The 18,728-nt window shown below is 47.6% G+C and overlaps 1 long non-coding RNA gene across 1 annotated transcript; it reads left to right on the top strand.

The window, feature by feature from the left end:
- Nucleotides 1-10,817: 10,817 nt before the first annotated feature.
- LOC135908509 (uncharacterized) lies at nt 10,818-18,465 on the top strand. The gene is made up of 2 exons (XR_010566350.1): nt 10,818-10,889; nt 17,883-18,465. It is a non-coding gene; the product is annotated as an uncharacterized lncRNA (long non-coding RNA).
- Nucleotides 18,466-18,728: the final 263 nt, after the last annotated feature.

Raw genomic sequence — 18,728 nt, 5'->3', positions numbered from 1 at the left:
ATCAACTAAAATCGTTAATTACCTCTCTTCTCTGGCATCGTTACAACGTTACTCGTCGACTGTTAAAACGCGCTGCACTGATATGTGGGCGATACGACATTTTCGTACGAATTACAAACTTCAGTCATTTGCTCACAATGTTCCCCTAACACTTAACAAGCACCAAAATACTTCTGGATATAGTAGAAGGCAGCTTCGAACATATGTTGTGCAACTGTAACTAAATAAAAGATCCAGTGTATTGTGAATGACCATTTGGTTTGATATCGTGTTTTTGGCCTATTGTGTATTGTTATGTACAGAGTGTTTGCGATTGCTTATGTATCGTGTTGTAAGACATATTGTTTTTTTTTTCATTTTGTTTTCATGCCCACTGATTGCGTATAGTGCATTTTGAAATTGTTATTTGAGAATGAACTTCAACTTTGTGTCTTTTCGTTACCTGTTCTCAACTTTGTTTCTTTCTTTCAATACTTAATTTGCTGTTCTTTGACGTATCTTGCAAAACTGATTTCTTAAACTGAAATCGTGTTTGATTCCATTGCTTGCGATTATACCTGTTTTTTTTTTATGTGACTTGTCCGCTATGCCTTGTAATGGCTTCCTGCGCCTTTTGTCAAGCTGCCCTAGCAGCTTTTAGCCAGGAAGCTGTCCAGATGTTTCTGGGAAATAAAATTGAATTGAATTGAATAAGAAGGCCAGCGAGACGCCACGAACTCGTGTTCTCTGCCCTGGCGTGCAGGAGCACGCACGCCGAACGTTTCTGTACTGTATTGGAGCGCACTGCTCACCTGAAATGGTGTATTAAACTTCTGTTATTTGTTATTACATGACCTCGTCTTATCTGTCGAACCTTCTCCGGTGGTCGATCTGGTTCGATCTCCAAGCAGACGCTGTTGAAGGTCGCCAAAACCCCGTCCCCATAACAACTGGTGGCAGCCCGTAACAAGGAAAACGTATTCTTTGCTTTCTGGTTTCTTGTACAGCCTTCAATAAAAAAAATAGAGATAGAGATTCAGAATACCGTCATGCATCAGTGTCATATAGGGCGTTGAAACAGAACGAGCTCTTAAACCGCGCACCATGACCTCATTGAGCCACTGGTCGAGGCTGCTCGACCTTTGAGGACCGGCACACGATATCAGTGGCCACTTGTATCATTGTGTTAAGAAAATAAAGCATTAGGCATTTTAATATGCTACGTCCAGTCACTGGTGACAACGCATTCGCATTCACGCTCAGCTGAGTGCCTTTTATGCGCTTTATTTATAATAATAATAATAATAATAATAATAATAATAATAATAATAATAATAATAATAATAATAATAATAATAATAATAATAAACTGTTATTTTCAGCTTTAAATGTACAAATTTACCCTTAGCGGGTCTCATTCCCGTCTTAAAGGTGAAACTGGGCGTGCTAATTGCGCGGCAAGCCTTTCGTTTGTGATACAGACAGCCGCAGACACACATAAAAGGCAGACTTCCAGTCAGGCATGACGCAGCTGCGGATCCCGAATGTCTCAACGACATCTGCGCGTCCCCGTCTAAAGCGACAATAAAAGCCTGAACAGCTGGCGCTCGTCGTCGCTGGCACCAGCCTTATGCATCGAGCGACAGTTGCGCAACGACTGAGGGAATCGTTTTTCTAAAGCACTGATTAAAATAATTGCCGGGATTGCAGCCGCGCCAGGCAGGCCTTCGCGCAGTGTCTTCGCGAACGAACGAGACGGCGACACGCGCCGTGAACTCTGTAGTTCGTGTGTGGTTAAGGATGCGTTACTTCGTTATCGCCGGTTCCGCTTTCTGGCGCAGAGACAATGCGAGCGAGTGCATGCTTAATGCAGCGTGGTGAATGATCGGTGTAGTACTCGCGGACATTACAAGGCAACGAGGCGCTAATTCAGAGAACGCCACGTGCCTACAGCACGTGGCGTTCAACTGGTAGAACAGAGGAGTCAAATGGACGGGTGTATACTCGTTCAATGAGGTGCAACACGGAGTCGCACGTGGCCGGTGAAAACTCAATCCCTGCAATATGGGGTTCTTCACCGTTGCCCCAGGAAAAGAGAGAGATTTAGAAGCTTCATTTATCTACAAAGAACTGACTTTCCTGCTCGCAGCTCATACTAAAATAGACCTGTATTATAATCGGCCCGTCAGTCCGGTTGAGTTGCCATGTGACAATGCTTTCACAAGCGATAGGCTCCATATTGGAAAGTGGTCGCGGTTCCTAAGCGTCGCTAAACGTGAGTAGCGAGAACCTTTATATCTGGCTCAACCATAATGCGGGATTTCGTAAGGAGGCGCTCATTTTCTGTCATTGTAATTGTATTATATCTGTTAGCCAATACAGTACAAATATTTACGCGTGCACGCAAACGAAAACGATTACCATGACAACTGCAAACGTCGCTTTAAGGAAACAAATAAAGTCACATCATTCGTGATCTATTCAGGAACTAGTGTTTGACCGACTGTCCCTTAAGAGATACGTAAACAGCGCGGAACAAATCGAGGACAGGAATAAAGGCACATATAAAACACACATACAAAGATCTGCTCTTTTTCTTTCTCTCCTCGCTTTTTTTTTTCTCTTGTACAAGTATACCTTTCATCCACGCAGCTTACTGATAGGAAAGATTCATTGCTTGCTCTCGCGATAAAGTCCAACACCTAAAGATCACGCCGGCATGTTTGTGGCGGCTGAAAGGTATAAAATTGCCTTCCTGAAGAATTTAACGGACAGTTGGAAGTGTATTCTGTAGCAGCGGCTTTCTGTGTCACGACCTTAATTGCAATAGATTGGAGAATTGACCAGTGCACACAGGAAATTACTGTGGTTTTCTGGAATGTAAAAACGAAGAGCCCTTTTGTTAGCCGGCCTTTCTTAATCGCACTGACAAGTGAGGAGATTACGCTTCTTGATCCCTTCTAACATACCTTTGTATTACTGCCTTTGTTTCCTCTTCGTTTTGTTGTTTGTACTTTTCATAGAATACATGTTATGCTTCCTTTCCAACGAAGTTTCAGTAGTTAGACAGCGCTTGTCCCGTCTTGTTTCTTTCTGTGGCCTCGTTCCCTGTGCGCTGTGGTCATGTATAAATTTCAAGTCGGCCGGTATGCTATCTCTGTGCAATTGTACGAATCACATTAAGTTGTGTGGCATTGAAGTAACTGCTCAGCTAAAGTTTTACTTCGCATAGATTCAAACATATACATTGAATCTGCATAATCCTTCTCTGGCCTACACGTTTTGAACAACACTAAAGTGTTCTGCAGGAGCAGTGGTAGTGTAGGAGCTTAGTTGGAAAAAACTACCTCCGCCATTGTCGTGGCGCCTGATATGTGGGCCCTGTCGCATGCATCGACCTGCAACAAAAGTAATGGCACTGCAACCATGACACTGCAAGTTACAATGACAACTGCCAGCTGAAAAAAATAATAAGGACTTGGTTGGTCCCTTCCTCAATAGGAATTAACGACGGAAATGTAAAACGTACATTCTAATTTCTACGAAGCATGGTTCCCATTATTACTCATTCGAGAACTCAAACCTGTAAAAATGGGCTGAAGTCAGCGTGACCTAATCATGGGTAGGAACGATGCTATTTTAGTGTAAATAGCAATTCATGTAGACAATGGGTGCCTTTTTTCAAACTATATTACGAGCCCACAGATACGTGGGGAGGACATTTCGCACCATGACTGGTACTCTTCTACGCTGTTGTTATTTTCATGAAGGTTTGCTACTTGCGTATGACGTCACGGTGATGAATTAATTAAGGGTTTGTTCCCCTGCAGTTTCAGTTGCTCAACATTAATGCTTTCGCATTAACAACTCACAAGAAGTGCTTACATGTCCTCGTATCCTTTTCAGTTTACGCTGAAAGACAGCGTTTTTATAGAGTTCGGCAGAATTGCTCACGAATGTCATCACAAATAAATTACTGCGAGGGAATATTTTTTTCGTTCCTTTGCTATCTTCAGTTTCCAGTTGTGTGCAATTTCACCACCCACGTAATTGTGGACAGATAGGTATCATAGGCGCAAGCCCATTAGCTTTAATTTCTAAAGACAATTAGATCCGCTCAATGCCTTCAATGCCCCTCAGAGCATGGCTACATACGGAGAGACCATATTTAAGTTCTATGGAATTTTAAAAAATCGCCTGTTGCAGATAACATAATTCTGGCCCTTGAGCTGGATTGTTTAGAGAGGCGGACATTACTTGCACGAGAAATTGAAACACATACTCGAATTATTAACAAAATGTACTAATTAAGTTCCTGATTAATTACTTGACGGCACATATTGTCATTTACAAATTGTAGCCAATGTGTTTGCAAGACGCATCCACTTGAAAATTGTTTTCAGTATACCACCAGTTTCAGGGGCTGGGGGGGGGGGGGGGGAGAGCGTGAGGTGATGAGGGTACGCGCGTTCCTGGCTGCGAAATGTGATTCACGCTTTATGACTGGCAATATCTCGCAAGCATGGTTTCAGGTGATATGATGGATTCATGCTGAATGTCGGTGAGCTGAGTGCGATATAGATTTCGTATTTTCCTACGGATCTGTTTCCGACCTGCCTGACGTAAATGACATAACGCCCTTCTCTAGAAAGCGGGTGACCTTTGTGCAAACCGTGCCTAGCCAACAGGAGATGCTGGCCGTGACATGGCGACAGATGTTTCTGGGCGTAAAATGAGCTTATGGCAATGTTGCTCACGGCGCCATACTTGATGCTTTTGAATCAGTTGGTCTCGGTGGCCGAGTGTACCGGTGGACCCGCAATTACTTACAAATGAGGTCTTTTTATGTGCAGTCCGATGACGGCCCAACCTATCAACACTACCATGCATCAATACATTACCATGAATCCCAACCAACTGACCCAACTTGCTGTTCTGAAGCACTACACACACCGTGGTGTGTTGAAAAGTCGGGGCTCAAGACGCCCCCAAAGGGGCGTCTTGAGGCCTATCGGCGTATCTTGGCGCATTGGCGAGTAAATTTTCTACTCCTTCCTACACACGTGAGCACCGAGTGCTCCAAGCTGGCGTAGCCAGCTTACTTGGTAGAAAACGTTTCTTCAGCTGTCGTCATTTCTCCTCTTCCATCAGAGATGGGACGCCATAGACGTTGCACTTGGAGAATAGACTTTATGTACACAATATTTACATCGACAGCTATTTACAGTGGGTCTGACGTATCAACTCGACATAGCCGATAGTGCATAGCACCGTTCGTACGTCAAGACCCTTGGGTTACACTGGGACCGGTGCCTTAACTCGGCAGAGCCGAAAGTGCAGAGCACCTTTCCTGCGCCCGGAACCACCGTGAGAGGTCGGGAGCCAGGTTTTATTCCTTCAGTTGCTCCTCCCGAATCCCCTCACGGCAAATCACGACACCCCAACGACCTGATTGGGCCAACTGGGCTGTCACCCATTGGACACACTCTCTCTCTCTCTCACCCCCTCCCTGCGTTCCTCGGAACATTCAGAGAGATAGAGGGAGAGAAAGGAACCACCAAACAACAAATAAACAAATAACATCCCAACCGTTTCGTCTCCGCGACATATATGGAAAAGCCTCCCGACACTTTGAAGAACACTTACGGGGAACGACCATCTGCGTCGCCCCGTCCTCGCATCTTAATTAAAACCATCGCACACTGCGTGCCGGAAAGGGCACCCCTGCCGAAGTGCACCCACCGATTCACCATGCCGTCTTGTGCATGGTTCGTCTCCTCCGGCGGACCCGTAAAGCTAAGTGCACAGATGGATTTGTCTCGGGTGCCAGCCTGCCCTTCAAGAGACCGCGCATCGGGTCACCGACCCCTCTGGCTTTAAGTTGCCCCTTTGTACCCCAAGCGTGCCCATTGACGCTCTAATGACGCTTTGCCCGTGGTCCGTCCCAGGCAGGGCGCCTCCGTCCACGCCTCCGGGCCAAAGGGCCCCCAACGTCGAACCCTTTCCTATGTTTCAAGACCGCACGTGCGACAGGTTAAAATGTGCCGAGCTGGCGATGCGGGCTATCTGCCGCCAAAGAGTGCCTCCCGACTCATTACGGAAGCGCCCGGCTGGTTTTACTCTCGGCGAAGCCCGAAAACGGCGCCTTCCCACGATTCTGGGGCGAAATTACCTCTCAGCGTCCATGCCGTTTGGCAACATCCTTTACATGGCGTATCTTGGCGAACAAAGTCTCCAGATTTCACCTGAGAAATGTTCGCTCGTAGCGTTTACGCGGAAGCCAATGACGCCCTACGCCACATTTATCAATGGGAAAAATCTATGTTACGCCTGGACGCACGGATTCTTACGGGTGATCATTGATCGAGACCTCAGCTGGCGAAGGAGGAGGAGAAATAGCCGGAAAGACAGGGAGGGAAACCTGAGCTAGAGTCCCTATATGGCCTACCTGAAGAAACGCCTAACGGCAATTTCACACCTTTTTAAGTTTCTTGGAGGGAAAACGTGCACGGGGTACGTCAGTACACGCGATGTTACAACTCTACATGACGCTGTTTCTAAGGTATGTGAGGTACAGCTTACCTGTACTGAGCAATGCCTGCGGGGTTAACATCCGCAAAATCGAAAGTGCACAGGCGCAGTCACTCAGGGTTTGTCTTGGATTGCTGCGCTGCACATCAACAGCGGAGACAATTACGATAGGCTAAGATTACCCATTGACAACACATATTACATTGGAATTGCTCAGAGCACACATCAGGCACGTTGCCTGCGCCCCTTTCTACCACCTCGCCGTGCTACCTGATGACCGGCCCAGTGCCTCTTTTTGCCAGGAGATATCGGCGTATCCTGACTGCCTCCCTAGAGATTATAAGCCTGCCGAGAGGCTTCTTGCACCTCCTTGGTATTTGGCTTGTGACTCTCAGTACCGGGAATTCGAACGAAAGCAGGAGTATTGTCGCCAGCGCTCAAGCAGCTATGTCTACTCGTGCTGCACGAGACATACAAGGACGACCTCCTGATTTACACTGATGGCTCGACAGCTATGGACGGATCTACAAGAGTTGTGATCCTTCCCAAAAAAGCCGTAACAATTCAGTTTAAAACATCTCACCGGGCAACGTTGACTGCGACGGAGCTTGCTGCACTTCGCAGCGCACTTTGCATGATCCATGACTATCTATAGCACGAAGATGGAGCACATTCATCGACTTGAAGGCAGCTCTGCATTGTTTGCTATACGTTCTACGTCGTGGACTGCATGACCAACCTTTAGAAATAAGGCAGTTATATCGCCAGCTGGCAGAGAGAAGACATGACATCACTTTTCAGTGGCTTCCAGGCCAATGCGGCATCAAGGGCAACGAAAACGCCGATGAAGCTGCTAGGAGGGCTCACGAAGATGCCGTGAAGGAACCCATCCCCCTATTAAGAACTGACGCAGCCACGTGATTATGCAGACGTGATGACACACGATCCATGTGGAATACGCCAGATTTCCTACATACTCGACTGCATCGCCTGGACCCATCCTTCCATCTGGCCCATCCCGATTCGATACAACTGTTCTCTGCCGACTATGGCTAGGAATGTCTTTGACGAATGCATTTGCTTGCCACATCGGAACAACTGACAGTGCTGCCCGTGATAGTTGCGGCAGCGAGGAAACAATCGAACGTATCCTCTGTCATTGTCCTCGCTACAGCTCCCAGAGACAGTCGCTCGTGACGGCGTTGGCACGCATCGGTGACCGGCCGCTTTCTGTGCAGACGATCTTGGAGTGCCGGCTGATGCGACCTTTACACCAGAAGGCGGTGAAGGCGATACTGAGGTTTCTTCGGTCAAGCGACCTGCTTGAACGACTGTGACACTCCTTCGTTCCTTTGTGTGTGTGTTTCTTTTTCTTTTTCCCCCTCCCACTCTTTCCATGTGTGTACACTTTTTTCTTTCTTTTTTAAAGATCTTTCTGTCTCCCCTTACCCCTTCCCCAGTGCAGGGCAGCAAACTGGATACCTATCTTCCAATTAACCTCCCTGCCTTTCTCGGCTCTTTTATCTCTCTCTTGGTCTTGAAAGTGGCGTAAGAAGCAGAGGCAAGGAGCGTACGGGGCCAGGGGCTCTGTCTTCCCTGTTCCTCCGTACTATTACGGCAAATCAACCATGAAGCGTTCTGGTCTGAGAAGCAAATGATACTCGTGCCACGCGGGAGAGGTTAATGCCGTTAGCAGTCTAGTGCCATAAATTAATTACTGCTATTATATTTCGAGTTGCTACCACACGGGCAGTTTTGTCGGCAATAAAGGTCGTGATGAGTATGGCGGCAGTGGATGCAGTATTGAGTTTGTTTGCCAACCGTAATATCTTCAAAAATGTTACATTGCAGGCAGACGTGCAAGAAATTTCACTGAAACAATAATAGACATGTATTATTCAGGATTATTTCTGGCTACGCGAGAAATCTATTTATTGTGTGAAGAAGAAATTGGGGCTAACTTGGGAGCGAGAGCGCGCTTTCGACAGCCGGATGAGTTGTACGTGAGAACGCGTACCCCACCGTAAGTGGCGATAATATTTAATATCATTAGGTATATATGTCTCTGTGACAGTGCGCGAATAGCATTACAGTTATTTAAGGGATTGAGCAGCTATAATCTTTTATGTGCCCGTGCGGCACAGGTACCCGGCCATTACCCGCTTCACCCGCACCCCCTCGCCACTTTCAAATCGTTTCAGACTCTCTGTTGTATACTCCACGGTCCTTTTGTCAAATGTCGTGGCCCGCAATTCTGCCCAGATCTGGCGTTTCGTTTTAAGTCTGCACAGCGGTCAATGAGGGACGCCGTAGCAAAGCAGTGCGGATTAATCCTGACCACCCGGAATACTTTTTAACGTGGAGCTAAATCTAATCATTTTCGGGCGCTTTTTCGCTCCACCTCCCTCGTGATGCGACCTCGAAGGCAGGCACTCCAACCCGCGACCTCGTGCTCAGTCGCAAGACGCCACAGCCTCTGAGCCACTGCTGCTTCTATACCGCCAGTTTTCAACCGCACCGAGAGGCTAGTTATAGTACTTCGATAGTCTAACCCAGTGTCGCTGTTAGCGTCGGAATGGTTTCGAAGTGAAACCCAGAGACAATGCAGTACCGAATTTGGTCGAATTACATGCGGTAGCTACGGTCGTCTAAATATAAAACGGCATAGCGCTTTATCGCCTTCCCGTTTCGCTTCCTTAACGCGCCGCGCCAAAAAAAAAAAAAGGAAAAAAAAGAAAGAGAGAGAGAGAGAGAGAGAGAGAGAGAGAGAGAGAGAGAGAGAGAGAGAGAGAGAGAGAGAGAGAGACAAAACTGCAGCTGCTGCGAAGCAATTCAACCGCTATATTTCGCTCTTTACCTCGCCGATTGTCCGCGGCCGCTGCAATGACTAGGCATATCGCGTGCGTGTTCACAGAAATCGCCTCCTGGTTGCAGCATTGCGCGAACCGCACACCTCCTGTTTGCGGTATACAGAGGGGGAGCGGGCTTGGCGACCTTGGTATCAGCACACGTGCATCATCAGTCTGGCGACGATCTTCCGGGCGCCCGGCGTTCTCCACTGATTAGACGTTAGACCCACTTATCCGCAGCAAAAAGAAAGGACGCAGGTTTTCTATAAACAATGCTTCGTGGCTACGTTCTGTCGCACGAAAAGCGTGCAGCGCTACGGGAGCGTTACTCTGAGTTGAATCGGGGTAAAGAGCCTCACACAGGCTGACCGGCTCGGTCTATACATGACCAGCTTGAAATGTAGGAACCCGTAACTAGAGATTTAAAAAAAAAAATTCTCACGTCCTACGTTATGAAACCACGATCTGATTATAAGTTATGCCGTAGTGGAGGACTCAGGGTTAATTCTGGCCACCTGAGGTTCCTTGACGTTCATTCAGCGTACGGCACACGGCCGTTTCTTTCCTTCTTTTTTTCCTTTCACCGTCATCGAACTACCGTTGCCGCGGCCAGGATTTGATTCTAGTACCTCTTGCTTAGCAGCGCAACACCAAAGCCACTGAGCAACCGCGGCGGGTGTAACTAGACTTTTATGACGATTCCCAACAACTTTCCAATAAACGTGGAACATACAATTAGTAAGAAGTTAATTCATGTAATTATTTATTTAGTGAATGAAGTGCTATATTCTGGCAAATTATGTCGGCTTGGGCAAGTAGTGCATTTGTAGTGACGTAAATCGAGTAAAATTTCTAGTTTTTTTTAAGAAACAATGTTTAAAGGGTAAAAAAAAGAAAAGAGAGAAAGACACATTGTATGCAAAAATCCTGCCATTGCGGAGTTTTACTGACTGCGGTCTCATACTGCTCGGCAATACAACTGTCACTACAAGATCCCGCGCTTTGTAAACACGTGACGCCGATTGTACGTATTGTACGTATTGCGTCTAGCGCACGAATATTCTCTCGGCGATGATGATACCGGCGTCCGGTGTCCTTGAGCTGGAACAGTTGCATGCGTAGTATAGTTGTGCTCGCTCTGGTTGAGTTCAAGCCGCTATGAGCTGGAAGTAGAGAGAGAGAGAGTGTGAGAGAGAGAGACGTGATAAGAGAAAGGCTTACCAGGCTGAGCCCGCGGTTGGCTATCCTGTATTGGGGAAGAGAGGAAGGGGACCCAAGGGTGAGTTTAGAGGGTGAGGAGAAAAGTTACTTGCAGGTACGCGCACGCACGCTGAAGCGTTCATCGTTCAGTGCGTCACAAGCGGTCATACAGGTTTCTTGAGATCCATCAGCCCATACATGAACTGGAAATACTCGTCTCTGTACAAGAAGAAGAAGAAGAAGAAGAAGAAGAAGAAGAAGCGATGAGCTGCCGAGGAAGTTTGTTGCAAATGTTACCACGCAGAGCGCACATCTCTCGCACCTCTGCAGGTAAGTGGTTGTAAAGCGAGGTATAAAAATGATATCTCGTGACACGTGGGCGGGGGGGGGGGGGCGGGGGGCTGTACAAGACAGATGTTTGTGCTTACCGAAACAATGTCAACACGACTAGCTAGGCAGATTACAGAAAACACGGAGGAGCGAAAGACAAACAAAAAAGGCAGTGGGTCGCAGTCGGCATTTCTTTTTTTTTTTCACAGCTGAGATGTATAAAGAATGATTGAGAGTCTTCTCAAATGTTGAAGCTGAGAATACATGGCACAGAAAGCTGGCTGAACCATTGGGATTTTTGTTCTTCTTTTTTGGTGGTCAGTGTCTCAAACGCTCATTCCAAGAAAAAAAGAAGAACATTGGGGCCGCGTACGTTTAACACGCCCTAATCACGCACGCAGTGAATAACGGATGCGTACTTCGATTGAAGTTGCGTCATGTCGGACCTAACCGCAAATATATACACTGCGGTGAGTGAGCTAGTGAAGCTGCTGTGAGAGTATACATATAATACCTGCATTTACACTGGGGTTTGTTCTTAATGAAGGTCATGAGAAGTGCATTGCGAGTGAGCGGAAGAGGTGTCGTTGAGTTTTTCTTCAGGACAGTGCGAAGAGACAGACAACCTTTGTTTCAGTTTTCTTCTTTCGTTTTATTTCGATACTTCCAAGTACCGCAAAGCAGCTGGGCTTGAGTCAAATTGTTCTCTGCGCAAGCGCTGCTGCGTACACTGCGAGGAAGCCCATCACGCTGGAAAAAGATGCGAGAAACTCATCGCGTGGGAGTGAGCAAATACCGTTCAAAGGCACAAAAACAGCAAACAACAAAGATTTGTTAAAGACTCAGTTCCTGGGAAAGCAGAAAAGGGCACTAAACTTTGCGTTGAATTATCTCGCGACGACCTCTCTGGGAGGGTTAGAGGCAATGTGTGTCTTTTAAAAATTCTTGTGATAGAGTTTTGCCAGCAGTATGGCGAGTGTAACAGCCTGCCAAATCCCCTGGGGCTGAATTCAGAGCGAGAGATAGATAGATAGATAGATAGATAGATAGATAGATAGATAGATAGATAGATAGATAGATAGATAGATAGATAGATAGATAGATAGATAGATAGATAGATAGATAGATAGATAGATAGATAGACAGACAGACAGACAGACAGACAGACAGACAGACAGACAGACAGACAGACAGACAGACAGACAGACAGACAGACAGACAGACAGACAGACAGACAGACAGACAGACAGACAGACAGACAGACAGACAGACAGACAGACAGACAGACAGACAGATAGATAGATAGATAGATAGATAGATAGATAGATAGATAGATAGATAGATAGATAGATAGATAGATAGATAGATAGATAGATAGATAGATAGATAGATAGATAGATAGATAGATAGATAGATAGATATGAAGAGGAAAGGCAAGGAGGTTAACCAGATATTACTATCTGATTTGCTATCCTACACTGGGGTTGTGAGAGAGGGGTTAGAAAGAGGAAAAGGTTAAAAAATTCACACAGAGAGACACACACACGAAGGGCGTTCCAGTTAGAGACGTTCACAAAGGCAGGTAGATCACAAGAAGCGCAGTAGCGCTTGCGCGGCGCCGAATTCAGAAAGTTCCGTGTCCTTAAGACCTGCTTTCCATTGGCGGGTCGCCTTCGCTAGTAATGTGTCAAACATAAGGGTTAGCGAGAGTGGCAATTTTAGCTTGTTGATACGGCATCGTAGATGTTCTATAGCATAGTACGATCAGGAACGCATGCACAAGACTGAAATAGCGCTGTGTATCGTATATTTATGCCTTGTGGCCATGACCGCAATAGCGCTATGAGGATTTGCTTGAGCCTCCTCTTACGAACAGTTATAGTGTAAGCACCTGCTTTAAAAACACGGTCTGTAAAGCCAGTTCGCAGTTGGCCGGGACCCGTACGCCACCTGATTGTGCTCGCTTTCTGACGTCGCAATTCCAAATTCGTCGACCGCAGCGAAGCATCGTTATACGCGTGAACCTCCCTTGCGAATATGGCTTCTGATTAGCTGTCGTTGTCTCTACAGCTTCTTCCACCCACGCTGCACGGATTTCACGTCGCAAAAGAATGATGCGCAGCCCTCCCGCCGCGGCATTGTTTTGCCCCCTCGACGAACGTCGCTGCTGAACTGATACGGAGAAACACGCATGTATACATAGAGCTTGTCGCGCGCTATCGTTACGACTCCCCATATCTTGACTGGCGCCAGTTTCGTTGCCCCGTAGTCTCTGTTCTTTTCTTTCTTTTATTTTTTTGTCTTTTCTCCCTCGTCTCATGTCTTGCGGGTGATCGGTGTGCATAGCCGCCGCCGTGGACGGGGCCATCTCTGGCGTCCGCGCTCTCCGAGGAGACCGCCCATACGTACGGCGAAAAAATGTGGGTCGACCTCGGCTTGCCCTGCACGCACGGTTCGCGGAATCCCACATGGTGTGCGCGATGGAGTCCCATTTAGGTGTCACCCGAACGGTGGCGACCTGCCGGCGAAGCAAAAGTTATGGACGCCAGCGCACTGCTCCGACCCCCTCAGTTCGAAAAAAAAAATTAAATTATGGGGTTTTACGTGCCAAAACCACTTTCTGATTATGAGGCACGCCGTAGTGGAGGACTCCGGAAATTTCGACCACCTGGGGTTCTTTAACGTGCACCTAAATCTATGTACACGGGTGTTTTCGCATTTCGCCCCCATCGAAATGCGGCCGCCGTGGCCGGGATTCGATCCCGCGACCTCGTGCTCAGCAGCCCAACACCATAGCCACTGAGCAACCACGGCGGGTATCCCCTCAGTTCGAAGCACGTCGTCAAGATCCACAGACCTTAGCGAAAGATTGGAACTATAGCTTCATTGTGTCCTGCGAGTGCGTGTGCCGCTTATGTGCTTATGAGTTTACATTGTATACCATAGTTATCAGCCAGCAGCTGGAGTAGCATTCCAGGCAATCAGTCAGTTTATCATTAATGTTTGTACCTACCTTTCCATCGCCTCGTCCTTGCGCCTGTCCAGGTTACCTGCGGTGAGCGTGCACGCGGCATCGCATGCCGTGGATATCGACACTTTGACGTTTGCAAAATTCCAACTTTTGAGGTTGTAAAGTACTATAGCGCTCAATAGGAATTTACAACACGGTATATAAGCCCGCCATTGTTTTTGCAAACAGCGGTTCTGCCTGCAATGGAAGGGCGTTTAGTCCACCAATTTTTTCGCTTTATTTAAGTTGCGGAAGACGATAGCGTCATTTATAAGTTCGAAGTTCAAATTGCAAGCAAGCTGTCAAGTCTATGACCTCGAGATAATAAATAAATGTCCTTTCTCTCTCTCTCTCTCCGAGATAGCAATGCAGCGCGCCTTGTTTGCTTTCCGTGCCGCCAAATCTCGAGGTCATGCTGAGCTAATACAGCCTACGTCATTAAGCTTACAGCAACGAAAAATTGAGAAAAGATCTGAGGAACAGTGCCAGACCACCACCAATACCTTGCAGTCGAAGCAAATATGACAGAAATATAAAGCAAATGCAACTATGAGTGCGGTTGAAAGCGAACGGGCGAAAATTCGCAGCCGCCGCTTTATCCTTGCCTGCCAGCCGGCCAGCGAAAAGCAATTGCGCGTGCGCAGACGAGCATTGTTAAGAAGCCCTCGTTTAGTGAAAGGAGCGGGGAAAGGCAGGGGCGAGAAGCCCTCGCTAAATAAATAAAAATAAATGCGAGGAAAGGAAGTCTGAAGGTGCCTTCGGGGCTACCTTGCTGTGAGCGAACCTCCACTAAGGGCGCCTCACTAAGGACACTGTAAGAAGTATTGACCTAAGGCTGCCTATCTGCAAGGAAGGTTTCCTCACTAAGGTAACGAAGGTTTCCGAATTCGGGCCTCTTATGTGAAGACTCTTACATGATTCTTTAACGCTAACGTTGCATGGACGAAGCAAGCGTATTCGAAAGCTCCTTTCACCCGTCCTCACGAACATAACTCTTTTGTTAGGTAAAGATCCAATTCTACGTGTCTGGGTTCGAGGGTATTCGTGATAAATCTCATGCGAACATCTTTATATTCAGCAAAACTAAATGTCATTCGTGAAAGAATTTTGTTATGTTAAACAGTTAATGCTTAACGAACGCATTTTCTTGATTTACGCTCAAAGCTGAAGCACGTATGGGCACCTTGAAGAGAGGAACTTGACGGCACCCATCAAAGGGGGTACCGGCCGCTTCGGATATACCGAAATTTACGCCTCATTGTCGCTTGAAAGTCACTGGACTAAGGAAATTACACACAAGTTACAGGAATAGCATTCCTCATAGCCTTTTTGTGCCGTTTACATCGTGAAGTTAGTAAACCTATATGAGAGCTAGGAGGAGGAAAATAATGAAGGAGAGAGAAGGAAAGATAGGAAGAAAAACCATTGTGGCAACCGGTTGACTACCCTACACGTGGGGAAGGAAAAAGTGGGAAAGAAAGATAAAATAGACGAATAGTCAGTGTGAAGACGTTGGGCATCTCATATACGAACGTTAAATTATTACTCATAGGAATGGCCAACAGGGGCACATGCCATTCTTGCGCGTGTTGACTAAATTATAGAACACGTTCTGTGCCACTAACAAGAATGGAGCTCTGCCATCCGGAGCTCAGAATATGCACTTCAAACTTGGGCTGTCCAGAGAGCCCACGATGCGGCGGTTAGGCTCGGCCTACCAGTCCCCACGTGGGAGCGGCCCGCAGCTCTGCCCTAGAGCAAAGCGTCTCAGGACCTTGCTATTAAAGTTCTCTGTCTGTCTGTCTGTCTGTCTGTCTGTCTGTCTGTCTGTCTGTCTGTCTGTCTGTCTGTCTGTCTGTCTGTCTGTCTGTCTGTCTGTCTGTCTGTCTGTATGTATGTATGTATGTATGTATGTATGTATGTATGTATGTATGTCTGTCTGTCTGTCTGTCTGTCTGTCTGTCTGTCTGTCTGTCTGTCTGTCTGTCTGTCTGTCTGTCTGTCTGTCTGTCTGTCTGTCTGTCTGTCTGTCTGTCTGTCTGTCTGTCTGTCTGTCTGTCTGTCTGTCTGTCTGTCTGTCTGTCTGTCTGTCTGTCTGTCTGTCTGTCTGTCTGTCTGTCTGTCTGTCTGTCTGTCTGTCTGTCTGTCTGTCTGTCTGTCTGTCTGTCTGTCTGTCTGTCTGTCTGTCTGTCTGTCTGTCTGTCTGTCTGTCTGTCTGTCTGTCTGTCTGTCTGTCTGTCTGTCTGTCTGTCTGTCTGTCTGTCTGTCTGTCTGTCTGTCTGTCTGTCTGTCTGTCTGTCTGTCTGTCTGTCTGTCTGTCTGTCTGTCTGTCTGTCTGTCTGTCTGTCTGTCTGTCTGTCTGTCTGTCTGTCTGTCTGTCTGTCTGTCTGTCTGTCTGTCTGTCTGTCTGTCTGTCTGTCTGTCTGTCTGTCTGTCTGTCTGTCTGTCTGTCTGTCTGTCTGTCTGTCTGTCTGTCTGTCTGTCTGTCTGTCTGTCTGTCTGTCTGTCTGTCTGTCTGTCTGTCTGTCTGTCTGTCTGTCTGTCTGTCTGTCTGTCTGTCTGTCTGTCTGTCTGTCTGTCTGTCTGTCTGTCTGTCTGTCTGTCTGTCTGTCTGTCTGTCTGTCTGTCTGTCTGTCTGTCTGTCTGTCTGTCTGTCTGTCTGTCTGTCTGTCTGTCTGTCTGTCTGTCTGTCTGTCTGTCTGTCTGTCTGTCTGTCTGTCTGTCTGTCTGTCTGTCTGTCTGTCTGTCTGTCTGTCTGTCTGTCTGTCTGTCTGTCTGTCTGTCTGTCTGTCTGTCTGTCTGTCTGTCTGTCTGTCTGTCTGTCTGTCTGTCTGTCTGTCTGTCTGTCTGTCTGTCTGTCTGTCTGTCTGTCTGTCTGTCTGTCTGTCTGTCTGTCTGTCTGTCTGTCTGTCTGTCTGTCTGTCTGTCTGTCTGTCTGTCTGTCTGTCTGTCTGTCTGTCTGTCTGTCTGTCTGTCTGTCTGTCTGTCTGTCTGTCTGTCTGTCTGTCTGTCTGTCTGTCTGTCTGTCTGTCTGTCTGTCTGTCTGTCTGTCTGTCTGTCTGTCTGTCTGTCTGTCTGTCTGTCTGTCTGTCTGTCTGTCTGTCTGTCTGTCTGTCTGTCTGTCTGTCTGTCTGTCTGTCTGTCTGTCTGTCTGTCTGTCTGTCTGTCTGTCTGTCTGTCTGTCTGTCTGTCTGTCTGTCTGTCTGTCTGTCTGTCTGTCTGTCTGTCTGTCTGTCTGTCTGTCTGTCTGTCTGTCTGTCTGTCTGTCTGTCTGTCTGTCTGTCTGTCTGTCTGTCTGTCTGTCTGTCTGTCTGTCTGTCTGTCTGTCTGTCTGTCTGTCTGTCTGTCTGTCTGTCTGTCTGTCTGTCTGTCTGTCTGTCTGTCTGTCTGTCTGTCTGTCTGTCTGTCTGTCTGTCTGTCTGTCTGTCTGTCTGTCTGTCTGTCTGTCTGTCTGTCTGTCTGTCTGTCTGTCTGTCTGTCTGTCTGTCTGTCTGTCTGTCTGTCTGTCTGTCTGTCTGTCTGTCTGTCTGTCTGTCTGTCTGTCTGTCTGTCTGTCTGTCTGTCTGTCTGTCTGTCTGTCTGTCTGTCTGTCTGTCTGTCTGTCTGTCTGTCTGTCTGTCTGTCTGTCTGTCTGTCTGTCTGTCTGTCTGTCTGTCTGTCTGTCTGTCTGTCTGTCTGTCTGTCTGTCTGTCTGTCTGTCTGTCTGTCTGTCTGTCTGTCTGTCTGTCTGTCTGTCTGTCTGTCTGTCTGTCTGTCTGTCTGTCTGTCTGTCTGTCTGTCTGTCTGTCTGTCTGTCTGTCTGTCTGTCTGTCTGTCTGTCTGTCTGTCTGTCTGTCTGTCTGTCTGTCTGTCTGTCTGTCTGTCTGTCTGTCTGTCTGTCTGTCTGTCTGTCTGTCTGTCTGTCTGTCTGTCTGTCTGTCTGTCTGTCTGTCCCACTGTCCATACTTCGGTGGTTAACGAAACGCTCGGCGTTCTTCTCTCAGCCGCTCCGACGAAAGACCGTTCTCGGAAGATCCTGCGACTCCGGCCGAAGGCAGTCCCATGTTTCCACGCTGCTTCTGCCCGGCGACGTCTCTCTCTCCAACGCATCAGCGACCGCCTTCAAGCGGGGCACCTTGGCGACTGACGTTATCCGCGCCGCGCCTTTCTCTATGGCCGCGCAGCCACGGACGCCTAGCAGCGAGAGAAATGCATTCGGCGAAGCAACTGGCGTAACCCTCCACGAGCAGAGGATAATCTATTCTGCGCACGACCGGCGCAAAGGGCCAACCACATGCACGCGATTTTCGAGCGACGGCGACAAGCAGCGGCGAAGAGCGACAGTTTTTGCAGTCGCAAAATGGCGAACCGTCGCTGTCACTTGACGAGTCGCCGGTTTTTTTGGCCAACCAGAAAAGTTCGCTTTTCGCCCGGGAGTACAAGCGGCAACTTCCGCCGGGAACAGCGTGATTGTGCAACAATATGACAGCAACCAGTGGGTCCTGGTCCGCACGCTTCGATCCGAATTCGCTCTCGCAACCTGCTCTTTGCCGTGACAGCAAAAAATAAATAGTAAAATTAGCCATCGCTTCGTCTTATCTCATGCTGAGTCCAAAGTACCGACGTTGTCTTGTTATTATGGAGGTAAGTTTGTTTTGTGAATAGCATTGGAGATAGCGCGTTTACAGGAGGTATTCAGAGACCTGGATTGAGAAGAATTGGGGATAAGAGTTAATGGAGAATACCTTAGTAACTTGCGATTAGTTGATGGCATTGCCTTGCTTAGTAACTCAAGGGACCAATTGCAATACATGCTCACTGACCTGGACAGGCAAAGCAGAAGCGTGGAT

The sequence above is a fragment of the Dermacentor albipictus genome, chromosome 3 (assembly GCF_038994185.2).
Source record: "Dermacentor albipictus isolate Rhodes 1998 colony chromosome 3, USDA_Dalb.pri_finalv2, whole genome shotgun sequence".
NCBI classification, from domain to species: Eukaryota; Metazoa; Arthropoda; class Arachnida; order Ixodida; family Ixodidae; genus Dermacentor; species Dermacentor albipictus.
The sequence above is the reverse complement of the archived record's forward strand: the minus strand, read 5'-3'. Positions and strand labels throughout refer to the sequence as shown.